This window comes from Hylobates moloch, unplaced genomic scaffold, assembly GCF_009828535.3.
Source record: "Hylobates moloch isolate HMO894 unplaced genomic scaffold, HMol_V3 SCAFFOLD_7, whole genome shotgun sequence".
NCBI classification, from domain to species: Eukaryota; Metazoa; Chordata; class Mammalia; order Primates; family Hylobatidae; genus Hylobates; species Hylobates moloch.
In genome coordinates, this window is record NW_026652282.1 from 104,245,628 (window position 1) to 104,251,930 (window position 6,303).

Below are 6,303 nucleotides of genomic sequence, written 5' to 3' on the forward strand. Positions count from 1 at the left end.
TTGAATCAGTCTAACGCTAGTTGTGAATAGGGTATTTTGAACTCAGGCTGAGTGGCCCTTCCTTTAAACCACCTACCATGGTTCTGATGGAAAAAGACAAGTATACCACTATACACACTGCCTTGTCCTCTCTCAGACAGTAAAGTTAATCCTTCCAGGGCATGAGATTGCCATTCAGTAAGTAACTATTTTCTCGGAGAAGTGAACAGTACTCCCTCCATCTCCTGAAAAAATAAATTATCTTTAGCTAAGCTAGAGAGAGAAACTTTTAAAAACAAAACAAAATTTTCTTTCAAGTGTTTGTTTTTCCCAATCAGTCTACAATGGTAGTTGAGTGGCCACTGAGCTTGTATGGCATAGAGGCAGCTATCTGTTCTCTGCCTTTTGAGAACACACATACTAGTTGAGATTTCAAAACAGAACACACACACACACACAGAGAGAGAGAGAGAGAGAGAGAGAGAATGATGTGGAGGCAGGGTGACAGAGAGGCTTCCTGGACTTGATTTCACATCTACCACTTAGAGCTATGTAACCTTGGGCAAGCCATTCAATCTCTCTGTGTGACTCATTTCCTCAGCTGTAAAATTGAAGTAATAATAGTACTTACCTCATAGGAGGCTATTAGGATTAGATAATCTGATATATAAAAGTACTTAGCACATGCCTGGCACATAGAAAGTACTTGATAAATAACAACTCACACTACAATTTATTTCCCCTGGCATGAAATTTATAGCTTATGTTGTACATCCAAGGTTTCAGTGAAGAAGTGATTGGTGGTAATTTGGAGCAAAGATGGCAATACCTATGTATGCTTTATTAACACTTCAACTTTGTCCCAAATAAAACTGGGAAATTTCTGATCCTACATCAGAAGTATACTATGAAGGAATAATAGACACTGGGGTCTACTAGAGAGGGGAGATAGGGAGGGGGACAAGGGATGAAAAAATACCTATTGGGTAGTATGCTCACTACTTGGGTGACAGGATCATTTCTACCCCAAACTTCAGCATCATGCAATATACCCATGTAACAAACTGCACACGTACTTCCTGAATCCAAAATGAAAGCTGCAATTATAAAAAAAGAAGTACCATGAAAAGATACTAGATTGGAATACTGGGGTTTTCAGAAAACCAGATATTTTCCATTTAAGCTCTGGTATCAGAGAAGTTTTGAAAAATAAACATCTCAAAACCATAACTTTTTATTCAAAAGCATCTACTCTCTAAATTCTAGGTGACTATGTTTTATTTTTAGTATCACATGAAGGAAACTACAAAAATGACAAAATAGCCCACTTTTTAACTTCAAAAAATGATTTGCTTCAGGGTTTCTTTAAGTGGCAAGCACCTGTCCTGGATTTAAAATAGGATTCAATTTATCTAAATTCATTTTCCACTTAAATTTTGAGATGTATGCCCACTGCATAAAGCAAGGTTTGCCTATACTATAAGGTATAGAAGCAAATTGCTGACATCCATTTCCATTTTCTCAGCATTTGCAACCCAACCTCTTATCATGATGTGGCCAGCTACAAACATAGCCAATTTCCACAATCTTGAGAAACAGGAAATATTATACTAACTCAGACCTTCAATTCTTCTCAACTGTTATCTGTCCCTTAATAGTAACACAAGGACTGCTTTCCACCAAGTACCTTGTAGAATATACGAATCACTTTTATCAAACAAAATACTGAAAAGAAGAGGGAAAGGATGAGTAAGTTTTATAAGCGAGGAGGCAACAAGGGAAAAGTTATTCTTTCCTTGTCCCTCTCCGGATCCACCCTCCACTGTTCTCCACCACCTCTGCACCTCAAGAGGCACTATCCTAAGTATAATGTATGGTCACTGCTATCTAAGAGTTTGCCAAATCTAATCCCCCAGACAGAAGGGCATTTGGGTCTGTTCTTTTTCAGTTCATCCACGTAATCAGAAACTTTTTCTCCCTTGTATTCCTCCTAATGTATGTACCATTATGTTAAGCATCATTAGATCTTGCTTTTGACTTAATTCATGTATTCACTCATTTGAAAAAGAAATATTTAGCATCCATTAAATTCAATGCATTGTTGTAGGGGCTAGGATTACAGCAGTAAACAGAACAGACAAAAAAAAAAAATCCCTCCCCTCACAGAGCTCGCAAAATCTTAAACAGAGAAACAAAATTAGCAAAATATCTAGTTAGAGTTAACATATAAAGTTACAGTGTATTCCAATACCAAATTAGTTGGTTCCCTCAAGTTTCATCCTCTTTAGAAAGACAGTGAAAGGTTTATAATTTTTTAATGGGTTAGTTTGGAAATGTAAACATTCCATTCATTCGTGTATTTTTTCACCACGCTGCTCCTGATTCCAAGAAGAATTTGAGGTCACTCAAAGTAAAGGACACAAAAATGTATTGCTTTAATTTACTACCCAGAAATCTAACTAGAGCAAAAGTCAAGTAATGTGTTGGAGGAGAAGTGTAAGGTTCAATAGTCAAGATCTCTATGGCTTTCTACTTGGGTAATTTGTCTGCAATTATTGGAAACTTCCACAAGGTGGTGGTAATGATGCCTTAGTTTATAACTATATCAAGAAGGCAAGCTGATATCACAGGTATAATTTACTTGAAATAAAGATACAGTGTACTTCTCTAACCATAAAATTTTGTTTCTCAAAATCCTTTGGCAGTATTCATGATTAAAGAGCTTAGGGTGTTTTCTTGAAACTTCATACGAAAATTTAGATCTTGAGTGAGCCTACAAAAGCCTTTATTTATTTATTTATTTATTTATTTATTTATTTATTTATTTATGACAGAGTCTCACAATGTTGCCCAGGCTGGAGTACAATGCCGCGATCACGGTTGGCTGCAGCCTCGACCTCTCCAGTCTCAGGTGATCCTCCCACCTCAGCCTCCTGAGTAGCTGGGACTACAAGCATGCGCCACCACACTTAGATAGCTTTTGCATTTTTTGTAGAGAAGGGGTTTTGCTATGTTGCCAAGGCTGGTCTCGAACTCCTGGATTCAAGCAATCCACCCGCTTCAGCCTCCCAAAGTGCTAGGACGTGAGCCACTGCACCCGGCCAGCCCTCATTTATTAATTCATTCAGCACGCTTTTATTGAGAAGCCTCTGGGTACTAAGCATTGTACAAAGCATTTAAAAATAAATTCTGTGTTCACAAAAAAATACAATAAGGGAAGCATCCTATAATAAAAGGAAAAATCAATGACACTTTTCACATTCTAACTTTTTAATAATAGGAACTGCGCAATTTCTTTCCATTTAACATCTCTTGTGTAATAGATGCTTTTCAGCGTCTCTTTCCTTTAAGGTTCATACGAAATGCTTCTAATTTTGGTTTGAATGGAATATGGGGATACTAATAGTACTTATCTCAAAGTGCTTCTAATTTTGGTTTGAATGGAATATGGGGATACTAATAGTACTTATCTCAAAGAGTTGTTGTAAGAGTTCAATAAAACAATACATTTAAACCATTTAGTAGAATACCTAGCATGAGGTAAGAAATAAATATTAGCCATCATCATCACTGTCATCATTATGATCATCATTGCCTTCATTATTCTTGTTATCTTCCTCCTCATCATCATCATCATTGTTATCATCGCCATCATCAGGAAAAAGTATCAAGTTAATCTGTATATACCAGAAATTTGAGTAAAGGAAATTCAGAATTGGCAAAGAGTCACTGCTTTCCCGTTATTATCAAAATGTGATAATGTTCTAAGCTCTTAAACACTACATTAAGAGGGAGGAAATGTTCGTTTTTGCTTTGTTTTGTTTTGTTCTCTTTTGTTTTGTTTTGTTTTTAAAGGCATTGCCTCACAAAGAGTTTCCCAGTGTGGTGCCTTTGTATATGGAATGATCTTCCCTCAAGGGAGCTCAATTTGAGTTTAGATAGCAGGGCAGGTAGGATCTATAAGACCACTCTTTGGCTGGTTTCCAGCCAAGATACAGTGATTGTTTCTTGTTCTGTAACATGTAACTTCTCTTGGGACTGGGGTAACCCACTGAGGGAAGCTAGGTGAAGCAGTGAGGAACTGTTTGTACCTCCCTAGAGGAAGCCGCCTCATTTCCTGTGGACCTTGCAGGGCCCTTAGTGAATGAGCTTCCTCCCTGGGGCCTGGAGTCAAGGGCCCAAGTAACTGAAGAGGGAGGTGCTCCAGACTGGCCCATTCTTCTCTATAGTAGGCACTGCCCTCAGTGTGACCTGTGCAGTCACACAGGGCTCCATACTAGAAGGGCTCATGCTTGGATTAATGCACTGCCATTTCTGTCTTGAAATTCTTAAAAATGTTTAAAGAAGGTGCCTAGCACTTTCATTTTTGCTCTAAGCCCTGCAAATTATGTAGCCAGTCCTGTCTGCCCTGAAGAGTTTCTGAACACTGTATGGGCCTTGTTCTTAGTTTCCCTCCTTCCTGCTGCTACTTAGAGTCAATTTCACTCTCTCACCCTTGAGTCCAACTAAGTTTGGTAGCTCAGCAGAAACCAGCTTTCTGCCCAACCCTGAGCTCTGGTGATCACTGTAGAGATAGTTTCATAAATGCTGCTTCCTCTCGGTTAGTATTTTCTCTAAAATAAAAAAGAACATTAACAATAATACAAGGATAATATTACTTGAAGCACTGATAACTAGTAACAGGAACTGTAGGTAACTTGTGGGGAATTAATGAAAAAAAAACAGGCAGCATAGGAAGTCAGAGAGCCTTGGCTTTTGCATTGGATTTGGGGAAGTGACAGATATTCTGCCCTGCTGCAATTTCTTCAGTTGTAGAATGTTGAGAAAAGTAAAAGCAGTCGAAGTACTCTTAGAAAGTTCACATTTCCTGGTAATTCTATGATTTGAGCTAATCAACTTTACCAGCCTGAATACCACAATATTAAGTGTATTGTAACAATGATCTTTCCCTCTCCCCTTATCCCCCTCCTCCCTCATCCCCCTCCTCCTTCATCCCTCTCCTTTTCTCTCTAATGCTTTATTTGGAGATATAAATAAGATGTATCCCCAATTCACAGATCAAATCACTGAGTCTCAGAGAGTGTAAATGATAGCCTGATGTCACATTCCTAGTAATTTTGGCAGAATTATGATTAGAATCCAAGTTTTCAGATTCCTAGTTCAATACTCACATTTCTGAAAAGGTGTGTATATACCTATTTGGTTTTTCTAAAACTCCTATTCTGAATACATAAGAGTTGGGTTCCTCAACAGTGGCACTATTGACATTTGGGGCTGCCTTGTGCATTATAAGGAGTTGAGCAGCATCTCTGGCCTCTACCCACTAAATTCCTGTAGCACCACCCTACACTGCCAGGAATGATGATCAAAAATGTCTCCCAAACATTGCCACTTGTCCTCCAGGGGGCAAAATCACATTTGACTGATAACCATTGCACAAGAGCAGTTCACTACTTAAAGGAAAACTTAGGCAAATCTTTTAGTAAACTACAAAACTCCTCCCAAATTTCTAGTTCCACATATTGAATTTTTTTAAACTAGGGCGTACTTGTATTTTCAAAGGATAAAACTACCAATTTTAATTTTGTGGGTAATTGCCCAGGAAAATGTGGAGTGGTTAATATGCTTTCCTTTTTCCTCGAAATATTATGTTCATGAAATTGATGTCACAAAGACTCAACAGAATATGCCAACAGCACACAGATTATAACAGATTAAACTTTAGGAAAACCAGCAATTGCAATTCCTCTTTAAGAATTAGCCACAGGCAAGTATCTTAAAATTCAAATGCCAGTTATCTTTTTATTCCCCTAAATACTCTGAATTTTCTTTCAAAGCAGGAAACCCAAAACTCCCTACCTCTAAAGGAGTGTTAAAAATACCTTATTCCTCAAGATGGCTAAACTCAAATCCCCAGCTGACAAATTAGGAAGCAGAAATTAGGAGGTGGAAATAGCAGACAAGCAGATAGCAAGTCTTCCATCTGGCCCTTAAAGCAACCACATATAAGATCTACATTGTCTCAGCTAGATTGACCATAGAAATTCGCATTCAAACTGAGGTATTTTTATCCCGGTGAAAGGGGGCACTTATAATTGTCCCAAGACCATGGGCATAAACTGCATGGTCTTGGGCAAACAAAAATATATGATCACCCTAGCTTTAGACCATTCATAGAAATATATTACTGCCAGAGGCCTGCTGTATTAGTTAGCTATTGCTCCACAACAAGGTGTCCCAAACCTTAGTGGCTTAAAACCACATCAGTCACTTATTCCTCACTGATGGGCAGGTTGGCTAGGGTTCAGCTGATCTAGACTGGCC